Source organism: Panthera uncia, chromosome X, assembly GCF_023721935.1.
Source record: "Panthera uncia isolate 11264 chromosome X, Puncia_PCG_1.0, whole genome shotgun sequence".
In the NCBI taxonomy this organism is placed as follows: domain Eukaryota; kingdom Metazoa; phylum Chordata; class Mammalia; order Carnivora; family Felidae; genus Panthera; species Panthera uncia.
Genome location: NC_064817.1, coordinates 33453889 through 33478732, shown reverse-complemented (window position 1 = coordinate 33478732; position 24844 = coordinate 33453889). Strand labels below are relative to the sequence as shown.

General features: G+C 53.2%; 1 long non-coding RNA gene across 1 annotated transcript in view; it reads right to left on the bottom strand.

The window, feature by feature from the left end:
- Window positions 1–24278, bottom strand: part of LOC125931618 (uncharacterized) — a 74915-nt gene extending 50637 nt beyond the window's left edge. Inside the window, exon 1 of the long non-coding RNA XR_007460469.1 lies at window positions 24232–24278. This is a non-coding gene — a long non-coding RNA (uncharacterized LOC125931618). The remainder of the gene's footprint in view (window positions 1–24231) is intronic.
- Window positions 24279–24844: the final 566 nt, after the last annotated feature.

The window sequence follows — 24844 nt, the reverse complement described above, 5'->3', positions numbered from 1 at the left end:
GGGGGGGGCACTGGGATTACAGTCTCCATTTTTAGGGGACTTCTGAGGCCCCCATCTCTCTACCTTAGAACCAAGTGGGACTGATCTGGAATGTTGCCCCTGTCCTTTGAAAACAGGAAGCTTGCTTGCAGGGGGCTCGATGGAGGGAGTGGGAAGCAAGGTCTTCCTGTTCAAGCCCCTCTTGTCCGCAGGAGCCTCGTGGCCTTCCTTGGGCACATAGTAGTCATCTGCGCCCAGCCAGTGCTCAGGACACTTTTGTGCAATAATTAAATCGATGGCTGGGGAGCCCAGTGGTCTCAGGCCAGCCCCACCTTCTTTCTATATTTGCAAATAGAAGAGGACTCTGGACCCTTTCCAACTTGAATGTAATCATCTCTAGGGGTGGAGGCCCCTTGGTCCCGGATCGTTGGATCCTTTCTGATCCTGTATCTACCTTCAAGGAGCTCAAAGATTAAGATAACCAGACTCCAAGGTATTTAGCATCCTCATAGAGATTGGGGTAATTCTCTTCATTCTCATACTAAGGAACTAGAAGGGGGAAAAGTTTATCTGAGGTCATGAGGCCAGGATTAGAGCCAGCGCCCCTCCCTGGTCCATTCTCTTGCACAAAAGGATGGTGGCAGCCCTGGGAGGGCACCGCCCAGGCTTCCCTTCAGTGAAGAATGTTCTGGAAGGAGTGTCTGTTAGCTGACGGCCCCCAGCTGTTGCATTTTCCCTTTGGGATCTGCTGCAGCAGTCCTGCTGAGGCCACACTTTGTCCAGGCTGTTCCCACCCAATGACAGCACGACGGGGACAGGGCGGCCAGTGGCAGGGGGGGTGGGTGTGCCCAGAGCTGGGCCATTCTGCCTGACGAAGGACCCCTCCGATGGGCCGTCTTTGCTCTGGTGCTCCACGTCAGCCTGCCAGAGACTTTTCCAGAGTTTCACTATATCTGCGGCCCTTCCCACCCAGCCTCCTTCCTTCCCTCTCCTTTCTCAAGGGTCAGACTTGCATCGCGGTCTCCCCTCCTATTCCTGTCCCTCCCCGGTTTATCCTTCACAGGCATTTCCCCCCAGTAAATCTCTTGAACTTCTAATTCCATCTCAGTGTCTGCTCCCTGGAGGGCCCGAGCTGCCACAGTTCCAGTTGCTCCCGGGTAAGGCCGGGCGCATCTCTGCCCAGGGCCCCTGTTGCCAGAAAGGCTGGCTCTGCCCGCCAGCTTACCGGGCTGCTCTTGGAAAGTCAGTCCCAGGACCAGACTGTTCTCTGACCCAGAACTCTTGCTGAATGGCCACTCTGAGCATGAGTCTGAGAACCGAATGCCGACCGCTGCAGATCTGTACATTGAATCAAAGACTCCCCAGACTGGCTTCCGCCTGGGGCCAAGGTGAGCCAGGAGGCTGGGAGGCCCTGCTCTGTTAGAGACACAGACAGAAATCATACTGAAAGGACGGGAATCCGGGAGAAGAAGCATCATTGGCAAACAAAGGGACTGCTAGAGCCTTTGCCTGCTCAAGGAAAGTGGAGGGTTTTTTTATTAAGGAGGGGGCAGAGGTCATTAGCTTGGAGAATGTGTCATATTTGACATAAGGAGAGTGGTAATTTGAGGCTGGAGAGCAAAGCCTCCTCTGAGCTCTGGCCTGGGAGATGCAACCCACAGATGCTCTTTGCTGGGGAGAAAGGACGGGCCCTCAACGATGAAGAGAGTGGCAGGGAGGGACGCGTTGGAAAGGTCCGATGTCCTGCCGGCTGCTCCAGGGCCACCTCTGTTCATCCCCCGACCTTTGTAAAGAAGAAAAGTCTGCCAACTGTCACTTCTCCGTCACTGGCAGCTCCGAGGGCTCCCGGGACCGAGGCCAGCACCCGGCGCTCCCCCCCCCTCCCCCCTAGGTTCTTTTCTTTCTGGAGCCAAATTTCACTCGATGGTGCCAGGCTGCAGCCCCATGGGGACAGTGCCTTTGGTCATAAGGGGGGCAGGAGTATCTCCAAAACTTCCTCCGTTCCTGGGCAGTCCACTTCCAGGGGGCCACTGGGCACTGTGGGTCTCCTGAGGTTCCGGGGGGACGAGAGCCAGAGACCACAGGGGAGAGACATGGGAATGTGCTCCTCCCGAGATCTGCGTCCACTCCTGTCCCCCCCCTCCCCCCAAACATGGGCTACGGACAGAAGGTTACAAGGGATAGTGAGCCGAGCCTCTGGAGGACTGGAACAGCTGCCTTGGATCGGGGGTGCTGGCTCTGAGGGCCTCGTCGCGGGGGCGGGGGGCCCCCGAGGACCGGAGGCCTGCTTGAGCCACCTCCCCCGGGGCCCACCCCTGCCTGTTCGCCACCAAGGCCTCTTCCTTCCGGTTCTCCAGGCTGGTGTGGGCCTTGGCTTGGGCCACGCCCTCAGCCTCAAACACGCTTATCTAACTTCTACCCATCCTAAGCTCCAGGAAGTTAGGGCAACCCCCACGGTAAACAAAGCCAAACGTTTTCTTTCTCTGGAGCCTTTACTGTGCTAACTGAATCTTGGGTGTGTGGGGGGTGGGCGGGTGCCAGTCTTTTCCAGAGTGTTTGGCCACAAAAGGCCTCTGCCTGTCCTCCGTATCTATTAACCCTGTATCTATTAACCCTCTTCCAGAACCGGGTGAAGGGAATTTGGGGAAATGCTTCTTGGAGAGAGGTGGTGGGGGGCGGGGGGGGGGCGGTGCAGCTTTCTCCCCTAGGTCCTGCTTTCTAGGTAGTGGCCCAGAAACCCCTCTTTCTCCACAAGATGGGGAGGCAATACAGTCCCCCATCCCGTGGCCCCACTTCTCCCCACGTGGACCCTCTGCATGGGCTTACCCCACGGGGGAGAAACCGCAGTCACCAGCCCAGTCCCTTTCTTGCCACACTGGCAGGGTCAGATCCAAGTTTGGGGGCCTCAAATCTATAGAGGAGTTTTGGGACCTAACTGCTTAGGGCCCTACCAGGGCCTTGGGAAGGGTCTGTGCAGGTGAAGGGTTCTGAACAATAGGCTTTATTAGCATGAGGGGTAAACCCCACCCCTGTGCAGAGGCTTACTTATGGACGTATGCGTAGCTAAGATATATCCATACGTGAAGCGTGGGTCAAAGGGATGCTTTGGGACAGCTCTCCTTTGGCTCTTTGGCATAGGTCTGCCGGGCCGCCACCCGTCTCCCTCTAGGCGGTTTGTTCCGTGGATTCCAGGAGGCGGACCCTCACAGACTGGATCCCTCGGGGAGTCTTGGCCACCGGCTTCTGGTTGGGTTTGGGCAGTGAGATGCACCCAGCAGGCAATCTGGCTGGCAGGAGTCTAGAGGTAGGGGGATTGATTTCCCCAGCTGGGCTGCAGTTTGGTGGTGTTCCTGTGCCCACCGCAGCCCTCCCGTACAGCTGTCTTCCACTCTGCAAACAGCCCGAGCTCTTGCCCCCTGCAGCCCAGGGCCTGGTAGCATCCTGCGACGGTGACTTGTCCCAGGGCACTTCCCTATCCCTCGTGGTTTCTGCCGTCTGCCCACACCTCTGTAAATAGTCCCTTTGCTAAACTCTGTCCAATTAACCCTCTTGTTGAGCATGCCCACAGACAGCAGGGGTGGTGCCCTGGGCGGTCCCCAAGCCATCGCGCCAATCCCAGAGAGGAGATCTTGAGATCCCCACCGGCCAATCTGACTATGCCAATGTTAGGTGTCAGTTATGTGGGGGTGGGCTTTCCACAGCAGTCCAGAGCCTGGCTGTGGACCCCCCCCCCCCCCCCCCGCCTCACCACTGCTCCGGCATTTAGCACTGAAACTGGCTTATCTGTTGCGGGCTCCCCCTTCCCCAGTGTCCGGACGAGGTTATGGGAGGAGCAGGACCCCTTTGCCGTCCAACTTTCTGTCTGTTTTCTTGGGTTGGGAAGACATTGTAATTTTGAGGAATGTGATAGAATTGCCCAAAGTACATGAAAATTGGCCACATGAATTATGAAGCTTTAAGTGCTGGTTTCAGCACTGTGCCGGTAGATGGGTGACAACTGGCCGCCCCACCCCCCTCGCCCAAAGCCCCGATTTGTAGCGTCTGTTGATTTCCACGAGGTAGATACTCACCAAGGCCAGTCTCAAGACACTCATGCAATGGCTCTGACCGTGGAGTTGGGAAGAGGTGTGCAATAGCACACCATTAAATAGCATTTCCACCACACCGATAGGAACAGATTAACGTCAGAAACGTAGGCAGTCGTGAACTGTAGCGAAGTCCTTAGGAAAGCGTGAGTTTTGAGTGTTTACTACCATTGTTTTCAACGTGGTTTATTCAGTTGTAAGTTTTGAGTCGTTTACATTTAAATTACACTTACATTATTTTAATTTGTGTTAATGGGCGTCCTCCACCATTGGCTTCCTAAGCTCGTGCAAATTTAGTGACTGGCTCTCCGAGAACCCGCACTCTCGGCTCCAGCGCCCCCATGGAAGGGTTCTATTTGCTCTGTGGCTATGGGAAGAAAAATTAGTTTTCATCAGGATAGAAAACAAAAACAAAGGAAGGTTACGAGTATTTCAATTGCGCCACCTTGTGGCACAACCTAACACCACCACACCCCCCCTTATCCGAACTCCCCCATTTTGGTCGTGTGGTGTCTACGTCTCGGATGACCAAGTGCCCCCGTTTGCCTGGGACCGGTCCTGGTTTCTGCCCACTGCCCTGGTTTAACCATCGGTTGGACCCCTTTATGTTGCCAAAAGTGTCCTGGCTCGCACAGCCGGTGATTGAGTGAGTCACCCTACTTTTACCCCACTAGACTGTAACTTCCTTGAGGGCAGGGGCTGTCGTGTTTGCCGCTGTCTCCCTCTGGCCGAGGAGGCATGCGATCCTATCTGTTCAACGAGCGGTGAAAGTCGGAGCTACGGAAAAAGTGTTCCTGCCTCGTTGGGTACATCGATAACGCCCGGGGTTTGGAAATCTTTTCGTTGCGCAGAGATTTTTATTGTAATGCGGTTGGCCCCGTAATCTCCGACCCCGCCGTCCTCCGCGCATAAAAAGCCAGGCGGATAGACGTCAGAGCCTAGTCTCCCGGGGGCGTGCGGCAGCCAGAGGGTGTTGGTCTGGCCATCTGGTGCAGGAACAGTCGAGCCGTGTGGGAGCCCAGCTGGCACGGGAATCCTTGGCTGTCCCCGGCACACAGCACGGGGAGGAGAGCTGTGGGATCAATAGTAATTTCCTTCAGAAGAACGGCGATGTAGCGCTGTTGGCAGTGGCATTGGGCTTTCCCTGGCACGGAGGTCTCTAAATGCACTTGGCCCTCTTCGCTGCAGAACGCTGGACAGGGAAGGGAACAAGGACAGGACTTTCTTGGCCTGAGCCCAAGAGAGGTTGCCAGGTTGGCTGTGGAAGCAAGCTTTCTCTGTGCCTGCCTGTCATCGGCATAAGCCACGTAGACACTCTGAGGCACTGACAGAGTGGAAATCGTGGAAGCTGGAACATTCCCATGGGCCTGCCGGCACCTCTCAGGCGACATCCGTCTACTCAGCGCTTAGGGAGGGACTTCCGTGTGCCAGGAACGGTGCTCTGGGCTCGGGCGGTAAAGGCGATCCCTACTTCTCACTGTCTGGAGAGGGAGGCTAAGGCGCTACCTGGCGTTTCTGGAGCGGGGCCGTCGATACTGAAATAGGGGTGAGTCCCAGGTGCCCGGGTAGCGCTTAGGAGTCTGGGAAGGATGGATCGGGCTGGAGCGGCCAATCAAAGGGCGAACAGGAGTTCTGTTGGATGGGGTAGTGGGTGTCGTGGCGCACCACCCAGATCCCCCCTTTAAGAGTGGGGGCGGCGGCTGCCCCCTCAGAATCGCCTTTAGCTCGTGGGCGCTGAGCTGCCTTACCCAGGATAGCGCCCCCCTCCCTGGGGGCCAACTTGTATTCAACGACTGGCGTATGGGAGGGAGGATACAAGGGTTCCCCCTCTTGCCTCAGTGTGGGACATCCCTGAAAGGCCATCGTCGCTCCAGAACTTTCCATGGGGTTGGCGGAAGCTTCTGTCGCAACGGCATGGTAGTTCCATTTCTCTGCCCCATCCTGCTGCCCTCACCCCCTCACAGGTGCTGTCCCCTCCAGTCAACCTGCTGTACATTGGTCTCTATCTCCGGGCCCATCTCCCAGGCAACCCAGCATAAGCCAGGGAGGGAGGGCCAGTCCTTCTCAGGGACAGAGACAGCCTGCAGATCGCCCGGAGCGGGGCCAGGCAGGTGTTAGCCGCGACGCCAAAGAGTCTGGATTTCCTCCTGTGCTCGCGAATCAGGGCTGTGATGTGGACCCGGTGATGGACTGGTAGCAGAGAGGGGCCAGTTAGTACCAGGAAATCCAGGGAAGGGAGAGAGTGGTTACATTAGGTATAAGGAAAATGGAGAAGGGGGCCTGTGGGCACCAGAGGTATCGGGAAAGTCTGCAGTCCGGATAGCATGAAGCTGAAAAAGAATCCTGGAAAGCAGATCCTTGGTCCCTAATTTGCAGTGATCAGTGAGGCTTCGTGGCATTAAAGGTCTCGCGTTGCTATGGTTCCGCCCGTGGCATGGCCTGCAAATGTTACTTTTAGCCGCCTCGCCGGCCTTCTGGCACTTCTTTAATATAATTTCTATGTCCCTGCACTGGGCTGCACGCTTCCCCAGCCTCTTAACTTTTCTAGGTTGTTGCTGTGCCCAGTTTGAGCCGGACAAGCAAGAAGGAGCAAAGCTCTGCAACCAGGTGGATGCGGGTTCAGATCCCTCACACTGTGTGGTAGCAGAACCAAGGGCAACCTCCTTAACCCTGTTTCCTCGTCTGGAGAATGGACACGATGAGACAAAGCGCGTAAACGCTTAGCGCAGGGCCTGGCATATAGCGAGCACGCCATAAAGACCTACCTTCGTTTCCAAGCCGTTTTTGCTTCATTTGCTCTCATTTGCACCTTCTTCATCAGAAATGCTCGATGAGGGGCGCCTGGGTGGCTCCGTCGGTCAAGCGTCCGACTTCGGCTCAGGTCATGATCTCGCGGTCCGTGGGTTCGAGCCCCGCGTCGGGCTCTGTGCTGACAGCTTGGAGCCTGGAGCCCGCTCCGGATTCTGTGTTTCCCTCTCTCTCTGCCCCTCCCCCGCTCGCGCTCTGCCTGTGTCTCTCTCAAAAATAAATAAACATTTTTTAGGAAATGTAAAAATTCTCTGATGAGTATCCATGTGCTGTGCGGGTAGAGGGAGGTGGGGTTGGGGTGGGAAGCGTTGGCGGTAGTCCTAAGCGCAGAAGTCGCAAACGGCCCCTTCGCTTGGGTCCTTCAGAGATTCAGCCTCTCCTGAAGTTGTCCCCGCGGGCGACAACCTAACAGAGGAAGCACGCTTGCCTCTATCGCCTCCATTTGCCAGACGGGAAGACTGAGGTCTGGTGTGAAACTGACTTGACCGGGTTACCAGGGAGAGCCGGAGGTCCCGAGCCCTGGCCTTCCAGGTCTCACGGTGCGACGTGCAGGTTTATATAATCTCTGGAGGCTCACCCTTGCTGCTTCTGCAGCTGGTTCTCCCCGTCTCCCCAAAAGGTGTGAAAGAAGCCTACGGCTTTGGGGTGGGGGCGGGGCTGCCTCCTGGAGCCCAGAGAGCCGAGAGAGCCCGCCAGGAATGGCTCCTGTTTGTTCCTCGGCTCGGCTCGCCAGAAGGGCACCTCCCTCCTCCCCACTGATGTCAGCCGATGACGTCTGGGCCACATTCAGGCCATGCTGTCATTTGTCCCATGCTCATTCAGCTGATTAAAAGTCATCAATTGTTTTTTAAGCCACCAGCAGGCGAGCCACCAGGCGCCATTTGTTACTGCTTGGCCATGCTGTGCGATGCTGTTTAAACTCACTGAGCAAAGCTTTCGGAAAGCAGAGGCCAAAAGCATTTTTTGGAGGAAAGAAAATAGGAGAGAAATGAGTGGGCCTACGTCTCTGCCGAAAGGAACAATCGGGACCGGTGGCGGAGGGGCCGGTCCCCTTTTTAGCAACTCCCACACAGTTCTTTACAGGGACCTTCATGTCTCTCTCTGGCGAACTCATCACCGTTGTGGCTAACACATGGTTCATTCGGGGACTTTTTACTTAGTTACCCCACCTCTGAGTTTTGCCCTTAGCTTTTTGGCCAGGTTAATGTTCCCCAAACACAACTCAAGGCCACCCCTGCTCGGATACCTTCGGTGGCCGCCCATGGCTGATGAAACGAGGAATAAAGCTGTTGCCTGGCGTGGAGGTTTTGCATTCTCCGTGGGGCGGCCCGGGTCCCCCTCTGGCCTTCTTGGCCACCGGGTTTCAGCCGAGGCCCCCCTTTCTGTCCCCCTCAGACATGACCCTTGTTTGGTTGTCCCTGTTCACGCTGCTTCTGTGCGAGATAGCGCACCTCTCCCCGCCCCCGCCCCTGCTCTGAGGATCTTTCGAGGCTTGTTTGGGAAACCGTCTCCATCCTGGTGTCTCTCCTGAAGCCACAAGTCTGTGTCCTCTTCCCCCCTTCCAACCACATGGGCAGCAGACGCTACCGATGCCTCACCCTATCCCCTCGCGTCCCCCATTTCTGTGCACACAGCTGCCAGCACCCGCGTCGCCATGCCTGGGGGCTGTCTCTGGCCACCCAGCAGGCAGCAAGTGCCGGGGGATTAATTCTCCCTGGGAGCCGCCCTCGACTGATGACTGCTGGAAGCTGGTGGATAAACACCCCAGCTCCCTCACCCCGTGGTAGAACATTCTGGAGTGATTGTTCCGTGCAGCCTCTCAGAGGTCCCCAGCTGGACTGAGTCCCAGTAGCCCAGGCTGGTAACCTGCCCTTTGCTGCCTCCTCCCAGATAAACCACTTGCGCTCAGATCCCTGTCTCTGTATGGGCTCCTGGGGGACCCAAGTTTAGATGGCATGTTACTTCATTTGTTCTAGTCTATTGTCCTGCTTTGGTCTATCTTGGTCCTGCTGAACTGGCCTCGGAGGCCCTGCAGATCCCAGCACGGTGCTGGGCCCACAGCAGGTCCCCTGAGGTGGGCGAGTGGTGAGTGTTGAGTGGCTCCATCTGGACAGACAGCCCTCTAAATGAGGTAAGCTGACTTCGTGTTTCGATGGATCGGTCTCTGTGCTGCCCCTCCCCCCGCTGCCTGGCCGGCTCTTGCTCTGGAAATCTCTTTTAGCCAAGATGCCCCCAACCGTCCCCTTCCCCCCCTTTCAAGTTGGCCCATCCCGAAAGCTCCCTTCTCTGAAATGCTATTGAATTTTAATAGTGCCACTCAGCTTCGCCGTTGCCCCTTTATTTTGTCTCGTGTGTTCGTTTTCTCTCTCCTCTGAGCGCCCGCGTTCTCAAGGGAGAGGCCCACAATCCCCAGGGCTTCCTGTTGTTCGTCACTTCTACACCCGGGAGGTATCATAAGGTCTGACTCCATATGAATCAGGGAAGCTTCGTGTCATTGGCAGAAACATCTGTTTTTCCAGCCATAGCTCAGAATTTTCCCCAGTGAGAGGCTTGTAAGTAAACTCAAGGCCAAGGCCAAGTTTGTTGTTGATAGGGGCAGCAGGGGTGGGGAGCACAGAGACGGGGAAGGAGGGAGGGGTTGGATGACCCAGTGGCTGTGACCCACCTCGGCCCTGTGAGCTCTACAGCCCTATTCTTGGACTTGAGCGAGATGTCATGGATCCCACGGAGGAGGGGTGGGGTGTCTCTTATCCGGCTGAACGCGGCTTCCCCTTCAGCAGTCCTGCCAGAGCCGGGCTACATCAGGCAACGTAGAAAGCCAACAAACACAGGGAAGAAAGCCTTACATGGACAGTGATTCCAGAATGCTCCCCTGAGGGCCACTCTCCTCATTTCCAACCTTCCTTATCAGATGAAGGAAATGTGTCTTGTTCAGGCGAGGAGGACACCGGTGTTTTATCTTCGGGCTGAGGTCAAAGGGGCACAAGTGAACCTCTCCAGGCCTGGAGTCGCCGCCGAGCACCTGGAAAGAGCATTTTCTCCCTTGGAGACGCGGTTTGCATTTCCACCTCGGCTCCAAACAGAAAGCCAGGCCGGCCTCGAGCTATACCGTGGAAAAACAACCTCTGTGCAGCAGTCGCTCTCACATCTATGCTGACTTTTCCAGACCACGGACTGGGACGTGCCGACGCACAAGTATGGGTGGATTTATGTCAAGACGGAGGCAGGAGGTGTGGCCCTTGAGTGCGCCGTGTCCTTCGGCTTCCAGGAATGGGTTTCTCTGCAGCGGCCTGAACTCCAACGGGCGTGCAGGACAGGAAAGGCCTAGCTTCCTTAGTATATGGAGCTGCTGTTACCCTGGAAACAGCCCTTCTGGCCTACAGGGCCTAATAACATTCCTCAAAGTTTTCAGGGGTCGCGAGTTTTGGAATGATTACAGAAACGTAGCTTCGTGGGGGCAGAGCTCGGCGGGGTAACACCCTGTGTCGGGAGTTGGGCCCGTGGAGAAAAAAACACAGCCAAACGAAGGAGAAAATGCGGCCCGTGGTCTAGAAAGACTTTGGGGGCGCAGAATCGTAGCTGCAGGACGGGAAACTTCTATGCATCTCTGAAATCTTAGCCGAGAACTCCTTGAAGTAGCCCTCTCGGGGCGGCAGCTAGGGTGTAGATTCAGGTATTTCTGAATTTTAGAATGCCCTTGGCCACGGACGGGGCGGGGGTGGGGGGGTGGGGAGGGGGGCCTCCTCCTTCTCCAAACATCTGCTCCCTGGGTGGCCGCAGCCATGCAGTGCTGGAGGAAGGCAGAAGTTGTCACGCTGGAGAACTGTTCGGTAATGAACTGACCGCAGTGAAATGTGTCCCCACGCAGACATCCCTCTGGGCTTCCCAGGCGCGGGTCCAGGGCGCGGAGCACAGCCCAGGGCAGCGCCGAACGATTGTAAAGCAAAATCTGGAGCGCTGCTGGGTCTCCTGAGGTCAATGAAAGCGGGGCCCAGGACAGCTGCTCTGGTCGCACAAGGAGCCAGGAGATTCAGGACCTGGCCGACAGTTAGCCGGGTTCTCAACCAGAGAGGCGACCCCCAAGCAGGAGGCAGGATGGGAGTTTCTAAAAGAGGGCCCTTTGAAGAACAAAGACTCAAGAGAGACCCTTGGGATAACTGATGACGCCTTTGAATCTTCTTGCTAAAATGACCCTCTTTAAGATGGGCCGCTAGATGTTTTCGTGGGGGAGGGGGAGGGGAAAGCTTTGAACTTCCAACCGAACTTGTTAGCGCTGTGTTACGGCTAAGAATTCGTGGGCAGTTGCCCTTCGAAGCTCCATTTGGTTACAGACAAAACAACTTGCTTCGATGATTCAGGTGTCATTTTCGAGATCAAGTCCCAGGTAAAATTTTTTTTCTCCTGATCGACTCTGGAACGTTGGTCTCTGAAGTGGTTTCTCTCTGAGTAGGTTTTCCTTGGGTTGGTGGACTTGTGGTGACAAGGTCTCCAGTATTTCCAGGAGCTGAGGGGCCCAGGGGGCTTTGGTTTCCTTCGGCGGCGGAGGGCGATGGAAGGGTGTGGGCCGCTTGTGCCCCCCACCAGGATGGGGGAGGCCTTTAGGGTCCAGCGCTCAGGGACAGAGCATGGAAGCCTGCTCAGCCTCCTTGACGTCACCGGCAAGATGTCAGAGAGGCTCCTTAAGTGTCGCCTCTTCCAATCGTCAGCAACCCCCCCCCCCCACCGCCGCCCCGACCAGTCATCTCAGTAAACAGCTACCCCTTCCTCCCAAACCTTGTTGGCCTCACTGTCAACCACACCCCCCCCCCCTCGCCCCACCAGACTGTTTTCACGGGCGGTTGCTGACGGGCTGGGCCCAGAGTCTCTGCTGTGACTCCTGGCTGTGTCACCCCTGCCCCCTGCAGTCAAGTCTCAGTGACGAAGCCAGCATGCCTCTGTCAGGTCACATCACTCGGCTGCTCAAAGCTGTCCAAAGTTTCCCAGCGCACTCAGAGTGAAAGCAGCACTAAGGGCAACTCTATTGTCCCTTAGAGGTGTCAACCCAGCAGTCACCTGCTTGACCTCATCCTCTCTTCCTGCTTTGATTCCTCTGCTTCAGCCAAGCTGGGTGGAGGGAGGGCCTGTGTGGGCGGGTGGGTGGGAACGCAGCTGGCCAGGTCTGCTCTGGCCTCAGGACCCTTGCACTTCCTCTGCCCTCTGCCTGGAATGCTTTCCCCACCTCAGTTAATGCAGGCTGATCTCTGCCTCCGTCAAGTCTTCACGCAGATGTCAGCTCCAGTGTGAGAATTTCCTGCGCTGTCTCGAAAAGCCCCAGGCAGACGCTACCCTTCCTCCCTGTTTCTTGTAGCCCTTGGCACTGTTATCGTCTGACCCGCTCTATAGTTTATGTGGTGGTCTCATTTCTGGCCTTTCTCTCTCACCAAAATGGCAGCCTCTGAGAGGGCAGAGATTTTCTTTAAACGGGTTTCGTTTCTTACGGTATTTTTAGCATCTAGTTCAGTGTCAATGTTTGTCGAATCCATGAACGTGTGGGGCTCGGGGCAAAGGTGGGAATCGCGCCTGGGTCATGCAAGTGGGGCGAGAGTGGGAGAAAGAACCGTTTTCTTCCCCACTGCCCCCAGTTCCTGACCCCGTCACCTCCAACCCCTATCCTGTCTTTGACCATGGCCTGGTCTAGCCACGCTGAGCGCCGCCCACCCCGCCCCCAGGGGAAGTCCTGGAAGCAGGCGTGTCAGAAAGGGGGCCTCCCTCCCCACCGTGGCTGGAGGGCCCCTGGGCAGAGCAGAGAGGTCTTTTCGGGGGTTTCGGGGAAATAACCCGGGGAACTCTGGCTAGCCCTCGGTTCAGGGGTAGAGTGGTAACAACAGCATTTTGCTGTGGCAGCTGGCACTGTTTTGTTTATGCACGTAGGCAGGTAAGACTAGATGTATGCAGACCCTTTTATATCCACCACAGCCCCTAGAGCGGGTGCTCCGGCCTTCACAGATGGTTTTCCTGGGGTTTTGTTGAGCGAAAGGGAAAAAGACACCGCAGCAGGTGTCTACACTGGCCAATACCAGTGAAAGCAGGATGGGCCGTCTGACCTCAGGGAGTTCCTAGAACTTGCTTCGCATCTCCCAGAGCCCTGCCCCTCTGCCCTCCCCTGCAGGTTTCTTCTTTTGGAGAGCCCTTCTTGACCCAGAAGTGCCCGCCCCACGCCAGGGGGGTGGGAGAGGAAATTTGCCTCATTGCCAGCCTGCTTCCTCAGCGTGGGGGAGCTTTAAACAAAATCCCTATGCCTGGGCCTCGCCTCACTCGAATTAAATCGTAATCTCTGAGGAAGGGACCCAGGCTGCTGCCTTGAAAAAAGCCCCCGGGGGGACTTCGCTGGGCAGCGAAGTCTGAGGCCCTGACCTACTGACCTTTGCCATTGGGTCCCCTCCCCTCGGCCAGTTCACATCTTGCCAGCTTTCCAGACCCATCTCCCAGCCCTTCCATTTGCAAAAAGCCTCTGGAAACAGGGTCCGATCCCACTGAGAGCTTTCTCTTTCTTACAGGTCACTCTGTGTTCGAAGTGGCTGTTTGGTAAATTAATCACTCTTTCCTGGGCCTGATCTGACCTTGCATGGTTATTTATCTTCCCGGGGGCGTTTACTGCCTTGACTCGAACCCGGGTTATATACTCGCTCCTCTCACTTAACCCCGGGTTCCATTGGGTACAAAATCAACACAACAAAGAATTTCCGACTGCCCACGCCCCCGCTTTGGAATGGAGGGGGTGGAGAGGTGAGGAAGACATTCCTGGTCCTCCCGGATCCACTGGGGGAGGACAGAGCTGCCCATAGATCATTCGAATGCCAGCCAGGCAGCGATAAGAGTTCTCCGGAGGCACACGGACTCCTGGAGGGAAGCTGGCCGGGAAGGAAGTCGTGCATTTGGGACCCATCGCTGGCCCCCAGTTTCAGGAAGGGAGGCCCAGGTGCATTTGGGAAACACAGGGGCACCTCTCGGGGAGGGGGGCGGTTTCCAGGCTCCTAGCACAGGGTAGGCCCACATTAAACACGTGTTGATTGGTTGAAGATAGACCTGGAGGCAGCCTTGGAGCTTCCGGGGGCAACACACTGCCCGGGACTGTGAGGACTCCCCAGGAATGACCTCCTTTCTCCCGCACGTGAGGGTACCGGAGCCAGAGGGAGGAAGTGAGTTCTGGAAGGCCGCTCAGTGAGCTCCTGATAGAACCAGGCCCCAAATCCAGCCCTGCTGCCCCCCTCTCCTGCCGGGGCCTCTGGCCGCTTCCTGGAAGGCGGGATTCTTAAACTGATAGACGTCAGGAAGTCCGTGAACTTGGATGGGGAAAAAAAACTACTGTCTTTATTTTCACTAACTTCTAAATGAAATCTATTATTTCCTTTCACGGAAGTAGGAAAGAAACCACAGTGCTGTTGGCAATGGCTGGAAAGTTGTCACCAGCAGAAATCGCGGGTATCTTCTTATCACATTACGAAGGAGAGGTCCAAGTACCATTTACGCTCATCAGTGTGAAATCGCAGCGGTGATCTTACCTTGTTAGCGAATGCATTAAATAAGCACCTATAAGACTACATCACCAAATGTTTTGATGCCTACTTCAGTATAATTGGCTTGCTTTGCGACGCCATGGTATTTTATTATGTGCATTTAAAGCATTATTCTGAGAAGGGGTCCATGGGTTCGACTAGTCAATGGATGCCGAAGGCGTCCGTGGCACAAGGATGAGGGAACTTCCTTAAGGACTGCTCTCCATGAAACACACAGGACGTCTTCCCCTGTAGACTCAGTTTGACGGGAGGGTCAGCGCTTGGTCTTGTGACAACAGGGCCAGGTTCCCTTCTTAGGTGTTACTCACGTTCTCTCTGAACTTCGGGCTCCTTGTCCACGAAATAGGGATAATAATTGTGTCCGCCTTTCAGGCTGTTCTGCGGTGAGAACGCGCTTAAGATGTTGTTTGGGTCTTGGCCCAGGGTCAGCACATTCAACCCATGCTAGTGGTAGTGGTTAAATCCCAGTGTGCTGGCTCTCAGGGTCTTGGGTCGGCCAGAATCATTCCCTTCTCTTGGCCAATTCAAGAAGAAGATAAAAACAAAACAAAACAAAACAAAAAAAAACACCTTTGTTAATTTGTCAAAATTTGTTTCAAACCTCAGTTCCCAGGTACCAGAAATTATCGCCTGAGGCCATGTGACATCTATCTATCTATCTATCTTTTTTTTTTTTTTACGTTTATTTATTTTTGAGACAGAGAGAGACAGAGCATGAACGGGGGAGGGGCAGAGAGAGAGGGAGACACAGAATCGGAAGCAGGCTCCAGGCTCCGAGCCATCAGCCCAGAGCCCGACTCGGGGCTCGAACTCACGGACCGCGAGATCGTGACCTGAGCCGAAGTTGGACGCTTAACCGACTGAGCCACCCAGGCGCCCCCATCTATCTATTTTTAACTCAAAGCCTAACTTCTGTATCACAAAGCACACTGACCTTAAGTGTATAGCTCCATACATTTTCACATATGTATAGATTGGTGTAATCACCAGCCAGGTCAAGATATAGAACATTCCCAGCATTCCAGAAGGTTCCTTCTTGCCCCTTCTCAGTCAACACTACCCTACCTGCTTAACTGCCATCCTGAGTTCTATCACTGTTGATTAGTTTTGCCTGTTCTGGAACTTTGCATACTTTGAGTCAGAACATAGGTACTCTTTCATGCCTGGCTCTTTGCATTCGGAATGTCTGTGAGGTCTGTCTGGGTTGTGGCACGTATTGGTGGCTCTATTTTTTTTTTCCCCCCATTGCTAAGTAGTATTCCATTGTATGAATACACCACAACTTATTTATCCATTCTCCTGTGGATGGCAATTTGGGCTGTTTCCATTTTTTTGACTCCTTTGAATAAAGTTGCCATAAATGTTCACACGCATGTCTTTGTGTGGGCACATGAACTCATTTCTCCTGGGTATTTCTAGGAGCGGAATCCCTGGCTCGGAATATTTGCATGTGCTTAGGTTTAGCTCCAATTACTTTTTGAGAGATGGATTCTATAAGAACGGGGCTTCGATAGTCGTAGCAGGTGCGACAGCTGCCCCGCGAACCAGGGTTTTCCCCCCACACTCACCTTCCCGCCGAACGTTTTCCTAGACACGAGGCAGCAGGAATTTCAGCACCACGGTTTAAAAAAGGTTGATATTCTTGTTGCCAGTAATCAGTTCGTTTACCACGCATGGCTCCCTGTGTTAGCCCGCGGAAGAGAAAGACAGAAGTGGAAGAGGGTGAATGAGAAGGTACACAAACACAGGAAAGAACTTACCAAGGGAGCTCAGAAGCCACATGCAGGCTGCCGACATGCCCTTGGAGTAGATTAGACCAAGCCCAAGTGACCTTCGGTCTCCGGAGAAGGAGGCTCCCCGCTCTCTGCTTCCTCCTCAGACAGCCCTGCCGGGCGGCACATCCCTCAAGGTGACCACCCAGGGCTGATCAACCTGGCCTCCGTCTCCTCTTCTGCGTTTTTAATTAAGCAGTTGGCATGTCACAGCTCAGTCGCCTTTTACTACCAGGCTCCTGCCTCTCACGCTTAACAAATGGCTTCTTCACAGGAGGGAGCTTTTCTGGAAACCCCGTCTCTGGGGCCTCCAATTAAGTCGCATCTTTATACCTGGCACCTTCTTAAGCAGGGGGAACCCCAGGTGGTCGACACCAGGCAGGCATCACCTGGGAGCTTGTTAGAAATGCCAGTTCCTGGGCCCCACCCCGGACCCCAGGGTCAGAAGCTTCCGGGATGGGGCCCAGGAACCGCTGTTTTAAACGAGACCTCTGGGAGATTCTGATGCCCCCTGAGGTTTGAGGACCATGGATCCACCCAAGTTTACAACCTTGGCCGCACGCTAGAACCACCTGGGGATTTAAATATTCTGCTTTCCGGGCCACCTCCGGGGATGCCGATGTAATTGGTCTGGGACGTAGTCTGGGTTTACGCATTTTTCGGGTTCCCTAGGTGACTCCAACGTGCCACCAACGTGGGAAACCCTGCATCTCGGAGAAAGTTCTTTTGTTCTAGTCTCTCCCTCTGCTTCCTGGAGCCCGGGGTCAATGGCTGCAGGACTCTGCGGTGTTGGTGCCGGGGCACCTGCGCACAGAGCCGACCATGTGCATCTCCTTCGGTTTGTGCGTTCAGTGAGGCCCCCGGGTTCAGTGAGGTCACGCTGGTGGCTTGACATCATGTAGGGTCGGAGCATTGACACCACAGAAATGGGCAAATGCTACAGACAGATCGGGGCTGGCAGGCCCACAGAACCTTACTCCCGGGCAGGTACCCTGCGTGGGGCACCCAGCCCTGGCTCTGGATGGGGAAGGTCTGGCGCCGGCTGAGCGAGACTCACTTAAAGCAAGAGAAGTCCCATTAAAAAGTTATTAAAGGAGGGGTGTCTGAGTGGCTCAGTCTAGCCTGCTGGGCTAGGCACCCGATGGCGGTGGGCGAAGGGCTTGCCCTGGCCTAGTCGGCCTCCTGGACATCTGGACATGGCTCATCTCACCCTGACCTTCCCACCAGGGGTGCCCAGTAGCAGCGTGGCGGCCAGGTGGGTTGGCACGAGGTGGGACTGTGCATGAGCTGAGGCTCCGAGCCCCCAACTCATGCTCTAGTCCCGTTAGACCTCACGTACACAACACAAATCCAAAGATAAAATTATTCGGAATTTCAAGATGGCTGCCACAGAGCGTTATACCTCAAGGACCGGACGCTTCTGAGCCCGGGGCCCTGTGTGACTGCACTAGTCGCATGCCCATGGAGCCAGGTCTGTGTGGTGATATGACTCATTCTCAACAGGTTCAATTTTGCAAGACTTGCTTCTCCGGTTTGGCCCCCAACTCAAGAGTGCCGTCCCCACCAACTGGACACCCACCATGGGCAGCAGGGGTCTAAGAGAATGGATTGAACTCACACCTAGACAAAAGTAGGACACAATAGGGCCACTATTGATTTTCCTATAGAGCGAACTTTTCATTAAAGCGATCACGTGAATGATTTAACTAACCCCCCACCTAGCAGTCTCTGGTAGTGAGTGCATCACCAAGAGGGACAAGATCAAGACCTTGAGAGAGGACCACAGAGCTTGTGGTACATGAGTTGAGGGGGTTGAGGTCACAACCTAACTTAATAAGTCTTTTTTTTTTTTTCCCTAGGGCACTGGAATCACACATGGTCCTATCCCTTCTGTGGCTGCAACTGCTTTTACGGAAGCTTGGGTAACAGGAACCTCCACATTGAAAATGATACCATCTTGGGGCGCCTGGGTGGCTCAGTTGGTTGGATGTCTGACTTTGGCTCCGGTCATGATCTCACTGTTTGTGGGTTCGAGCCCCATGTCGGGCTCTGTGCTGACAGCTCAGAGCTTGGAGCCTGCCTCAGACTCTGTGTCTCCCTCTCTCTCTGCCCCGTCTCCGCTCTCGCTCTCTTTCTCTCTCAAATATAAATAAAAATATTAAAAAACAATTTTAGGGACGCCTGGGTGGCTCAGTCAGTTAAGCATCTGACTTCAGCTCAGGTCATGATGTCACGGTTCATGAGTTCAAGCCCCGCGTTGGGCTCTGCGCTGACAGCTCAGAGCTTGGAGCCTGCTTCAGATTCTGTGTCTCCCTCTCTCTCTGCCCCTCCCCTGCTTTCATTCTGTCTCTCTTTCAAAAATAAATAAACAGTAAAAAAATATTTTAAAACAATTTTAAATGAGACCATCTCATACCCTTGTCACCTCTGTTTTATTCATTCATTCATTCATTCATTTATTTATTATAGTTTTATTTATTTATTTATTTTGGGGGAGAGAGAGAGAATGAGCAGAGGAGGGGCAGAGAGAGAAGGAGAAAGATAATCCCAAGCACGCTCCACACCGTCAGCGCAAAGCCGCCTGATGCGGGGCTCGAACTCAGGAACGGCTAGAACTCAAGAACGGTGAGATCATGACCTGAGCCGAAATCAAGAGTCGGACACTTAACTAACTGAGCCACCCAAGCGTCCCTTTGTCACCTCTGCTTTAAAAAAGCAACAGCTGCACTCTGCCTCTAGATGCTTTGTGAGCTTCATGCTGTCTGCTCCCTTTTCTCTGCTTTGGTCAGCAGGGGAGGGGCTGGGGCAGGGGTAAGGGACAACTGGCAAAATGCTATCCTTTTCCAAAATGCTGCATACTTACCCCCCCCCCCCCCCCCCGCCCTCCCGAAAGCTGCCTTCCAGAAAGCAGAAAGATTTCCTTAGAAACTACCTTCTTAACTTCTCTCCAGTAACCCGTTCCCCACTGTTGTGCCAGCTTGGATAGAAAAGTGATTTTTGCATGGAGTAGCTAATTATTGCCGTGAAGTAGCCAACGCTCTTAAAACAGCTTAAAACCTGCTTCGGGCCTTTGGGATTTTTAAAGGGATTTTTTTTTTTTTACCACTTGTCCCCTCCAAACGTTTAACATTACAGTACATTTGAATGAAACAGGATGTTTTGCCTTTTTTTTTTTCTTCTTTTTTTAAACAATAGGTTATACAGAGGTTCCCTGGCCGCCTGCTTCCTTTTTTGGAGATCCTGGTGTGAAAAGAAAAGCCATTTACTTTTTGCCCCGGAGGAGGAGGAGGAGGGTGGGGGGGGGGGGGCCTGGCTGATGACAGCAGAGAGGCGAGTCATTTCGCCTTTTGTCTGTGAGCTGTCTTGGGTGGAGGGCTTCTGCACGTGAGGTTAATTGCCCAGTCGTAACTCTGGTCGTTAAAATTCAAGAGGTGTGCGCTGTAAGACACTTGAGGTAGATGAACTGTCCAGTAACTTTTTATATATGGCACCCCCCCCCCCCCATTTGTGTTCCCACTGCCGTTGGCTTAAGCCAATTAGAACTCAGTGAGAAGGCCAGGCAGTCTTCCCTCTGCCAGTCTGGGAAGCTCCAGAAAGTTCCCATCCACTCTCTTGTGAGCGAATGCTTGCTTCCAGCCACAAAGGGTTTGTGTTTTCAATTCAAAAAGACAGCCGCCCAATGCCTGAAATTAACATGAAATTGTGTGTCCACTCTACCTGAAGAAAAAATAAATAAAGCCACCTCTTCTTTTCCCTATATTCACAGGTCTGATTTAAATTGAGACCTAATTTTTGTATTGTCAGGTTTTTTTCCTCTCTTTCTCAGTGCCTTTGTTTTCTTCCCACCCCCCGCCCCTTTTAAAAGTAATCTCTATACCCAACCGTGGGGCTCGAACTTGCGACCTGGAGATGGAGAGTCAGCGTGCTCCTCTGGCTGAGCCAGCCAGGCGCCTCTCCCTGTGCCTTTCATGCTCCTTCTTGAAGCGGGGTTCCTTTTGATATTTGTCTTCTGGGTTCAATAATTCACAGCGGTCGAACTTGGAGGCGTTTTCTCCAACTAAATATTACATAAAAGCCCCCCTCCTCCCCCCCCAAAAAGGCCTAGAACACTTGCCCCTTCTGGCCAAGATTCTTTCAACTGGTCAGCAAATGGCCTCCTTATTGGCTCTGTCCCTTGGAGTCCTCCGCCTCTGCCGTGTTGCCATCTTGTGAACATTTAAGAGCAAAATGGAGAATGACAGAACCTCATCTCCCGGGGCCATGGAGGGACGCACAGCCTCGGAGATGCTCTCCCATCTGTGGGGAAGCTCTCGTTTCACTGGCTGTGCTCCTTCTCTCATTCAGAGCTACAGTCCACATGGATCAGATTCTCAGCATTAAAAAATAAGCCAGCAGAGCCTGAAGGTGAGGAAGGAAGGGAGGTGAGGTGAGGCAGGAAGGAAGCCGAGATCAGGGTCATGTTGGGTAAGAGGGGGGAGCCTGCTTTCATTGGGGCAAACATGGCATCGCGAATCCTTCCCTCGCTTTCGTCGCCTCTCTCCACTTCCCCTGCCACACGTGGGATAAGATCTGTCGGCGGAGCTGTGCCGGATCGGTTTGTACCAACTTGTGAGCGCCCATTGTATATGTCTCTTCCCAACTCTGAGTTTTCAGGGGGATTAGCAGGACGTTCCCTCCCCTGCCCACTGCCCCCCCCCCCCGCCCCAACGTTGAAACTCACTCTTTAACCACTCCACACCCTTGTTGGTGAGCTGACTCTTTTCGTATCCACACATGTCGCGGCGTGGTGGTTGAAGGCCAAGGCAGGTAAGTCAGACAAATCGTGGCTTACAATTTGACTTTGTGCAAATTGCCTCACCCCTTTGAGGCTTGGATCCCATCTGTAAGTGGGAATGATGAGCCAGCCATCCGCCCGCCCCCACCCTCCCCCCCCCACCCCAACCAGAGTGCTGTTGTGACGACCACATGAGAAAATACAGTGCTTGGCATTTAATAAATGCTTAATAAATATTAGCTATTGTTATTATCGGTAATGACACCCAGCAACGGTTTTCATCAACAACTCCCATCTCATTATTGGCAGAAAGAACTCGAGTTTAATTGTCCTGGATCCAAAGCCATTGTTTGCGGTAGGGATTCCACAGCTCGTACCTGGCGCTTGGCTTATAACCCGGGCACTAATCACCTGGGTCACCTTGGAGCACATTTGGCACCGGTTGAGCTTGGAGGATTCATTAGGAAGCCACACGATCAGAGATTAAAGACTTAAAAAAAAAATGATTTAGGTGGGTGTTTAGTTATAATTATCTTAAATTGGAAAGAATGCTCCTGATAGAGATTATTGCAACCCTGCTTGATGGCCCAGAACCACCGTGGCATCTGGATCACTCCCTCCTCTCAAAGTTGCGCTGCCCCTCAGCCCCCCCCACCCCCCGCCCCTGCGAGTCTCTGCCAGGGGCGGGGGCACCTTCTAGTTCTACTTGGACCTGGTTCTAATCAGCTCATTTGCCCGGGAGGATGTCAGTCCTGTCCCCAGTTCCATTCACCGTGAAACCTGCATTTCCAGCCCTCCCCCGGCAACCCGAGGAGCTCTGTGCCAGGAGCCCGAGACAAGCAGCGATTACGGACAGTTTTACTATTTTTTTTTTACGTTTATTTATTTTGAAACAGAGAGAGAGAGAGAGAGAATGCGAGCAGGGCAGGGGCGGAGAGAGGGAGACAGAATCCCCAAGCAGGCTCGGCTAAGTCAGCGTGGAACCCAACATGGGGCTCGAATCCACGGACCGTGAGGTCATGGACTGGACTGAAGTTGGGTGTTCTTGGCTTTCTTTGGGTTCGCTGACACCTTTGAGAATCTAATGAAGGGTACAGACCTCCTCCTTGGAAAAAGCACACACACACACACACACACACACACACTTTTGTCTACAGCGTATGAATCTTTGCCTTGGATGCTCCAAAGTCTGTCCTGCTGAGACTCACTTCAGTGTCAAGGTCTCTCTTGGTCCCCACAGAATGATTTTCCTTGAATGGCATCTAAAGGTTCTTCCTCGGTGTATTTCAAAGGAAGTTACGAGAAAGTCCCTACGGTTGTGGAGAGGTATACACTATTCACGTCATCACCTTATCATAGTACGTCTGTGACTAAGAAAGTCTTGTGGGTAAGGGGAGGATGCTGTTCATAATATTATTTTTATGATAATCCATGGTGAAAACTGGCCTTCATTTTAAAAAAAGTGTTTATTTATTTTGAGAGAGAGAGAGAGCATGGATAGGAGAGGGGCAGGGGGAGAGGAGACAGAGAATCCCGAGCAGGCTCCGTGCTGAGCCCGACGAGGGGCTTGATCCCTGAACCATGAGATCGCGACCTGAACTGAGATCAAGAGGCAGACGCTGAACTGACTGAGCCACCCAGGCCTGCTCTCTTGATCTGTATGTTAGAAATAGTTGTGCTTCTCTTGACTTGGCTGCTTCTATCATCGGGTGTGTAAATCACAGCATGATCTGTCTTCTTTTTTCGCACGGGGGGCCGGGGAACCCAGCCTCAAACTGGTGCTCCGCTTCTTGAGAGCATAGTGGGTTTTGTGGCAGGTGTTTCGTGCGGTCACTTCGTTCTTGGCTCTACCTTACTTTCTTATCCTTGTTTCCCCTTTGTTTCATTTGTTCTTATTTACTTGTAATTTATTTTATGCTGTTCTATTATCATATGAATCTTTGCAAACCCTAAATACATCTTTGGAACCAGGCAGATATAAATCAATAAAGACGCACGGTGGCTAATGGAAGCTCTGGACAGCCTTCTTGTGGCTACATCTGTCCCTGAATATATAGGCTCATTTTGTGGGGGTGCAGAGGGCGGCTGAGGAGGGGGTGAGAGAAGGCCTGAGGGTCTTTAAGCAGGACGGTTGGCATGACTAGGAAATCTACCCTTACCTGAACAGAAAGAAGTACAGGGCATCGAACTGGGATACAATGTTTCTATCTTCCAACTAAAAGCAATGATCAAACCCTCCCCACCTCATGGGAGAAAGTATGTCCTTAAAAAAATGAGGTCACTTAGGGGCACCTGGGTGGCTCAGTCGGTTAAGCGTCCGACTTCAGCTCAGGTCACGATCTCGCGGTCCGTGAGTTCGAGCCCCGAGTCGGGCCCTGGGCTGATGGCTCAGAGCCTGGAGCCTGCTTCCGGTTTCTGTGTCTCCCTCTCTCTCTGCCCCTCCCCCGTTCATGCTCTGTCTCTCTCTGTCTCAAAAATAAATCAACGTTAAAAAAAAAAATGAGGTCACTTAAAAAAAAAGTTATTTGATTATGGAGAGTTTTGACTACACCTGAAAGTAGATTAAACAGTATAACGAGCCCCTATGGACCCCTCACCCAGCCCCAATAACCATCAACTCATGGCCAATCTTGCCCTATCCGTATGTATTTCCTGTGTGATTTTGATTTTTAATTTTTTAATCTAAATATAATATATATATATTATTTTTTATATATATATACAAAAAAGCACGCATGACATGAGTAAACACTGAGCACATTTTCATACATTGGACATACCTGTGAAACCAGCACAAAGAACAAGAAACTGAATATGGCCACCCCTCCCCCAACCCCCCTGGAACTGCTCTCTGCCCCTTCTTCCTCCCTCCAGACTCACTGCCCTCCTGACTTTTAATGTCATGGATGAGTTTTGCCTGGTTTTGACCTGTACTTAAACGGAATTGGACAGTATGGACTCCTGAGTCTGGCTTCTGACGCTCAGTATTATGTCGGTGAGATTCATTTACGAGTAGCTCATTTCTTTTCATTGGTGAGTGGTATTCCCTTGTATGGATGTGCTATGGGTTAGCCATTCCCTTTTATAAAATTTTTTTTTTTTTTTTATTTTGGAGAAAGAGAGAGAGAGAGACAGAGCACAGGTCGGGGAGAGGCAGAGAGAGAGGGAGACATAGAATCCGAAGCAGGCACCAGGCTCCGAGCTGTCAGCACAGAGCCCGACGCGGGGCTTGAACTCACTGACCACGAGATCATGACCTGAGCCGAAGTCGGACGCTCAACCGACTGAGCCACCCAGACGCCCCTGGCCATTCCCTTTTTATTTGGCCTTTGTGTAGTGACCGTTTGAGGCCACTGGGAATAGCTGTTGTGAATATTCCAGTACGTATCTTTGGCTGAACATACAGGGGTGTACCCGACCTTTTTTGTGATTCTGAAGCCAATCTTGGGAACCGTAGCATCTCACCCATCATCGTTTTGGCATCTCTGCAAGAGGATGGAACCACAGTAACAGGTGACTGACAGTTTAGGGGATAAATATCTAAAAATTAACAATAAAATCAAAGAATTCCTTAATACAATCAAATATCCAGTCAAGGTTTGAATCTCCAGTTGTAAGATGACTATTAAGGCCTTGGAGCAAATCATTTATAAGAGTGAGTACCCCGAAGTGCCTAGTGAGGAGGGACTTTTATCGATCCCAGCTTTGCTTGTAGGTGAGCTTTCTGCCGAGTGAGGGGTGTGGCCTGGGACCCGCAGCCGCCACGAGAGGCTAGAGTGCAGATCCCTCCCCTTATCTTCGAGCTCACTCTCCCCCCACTCCTCTCTGTGAATTGGTTCAGCCAAGGCCATGACTCTCCAAGACTCAAAC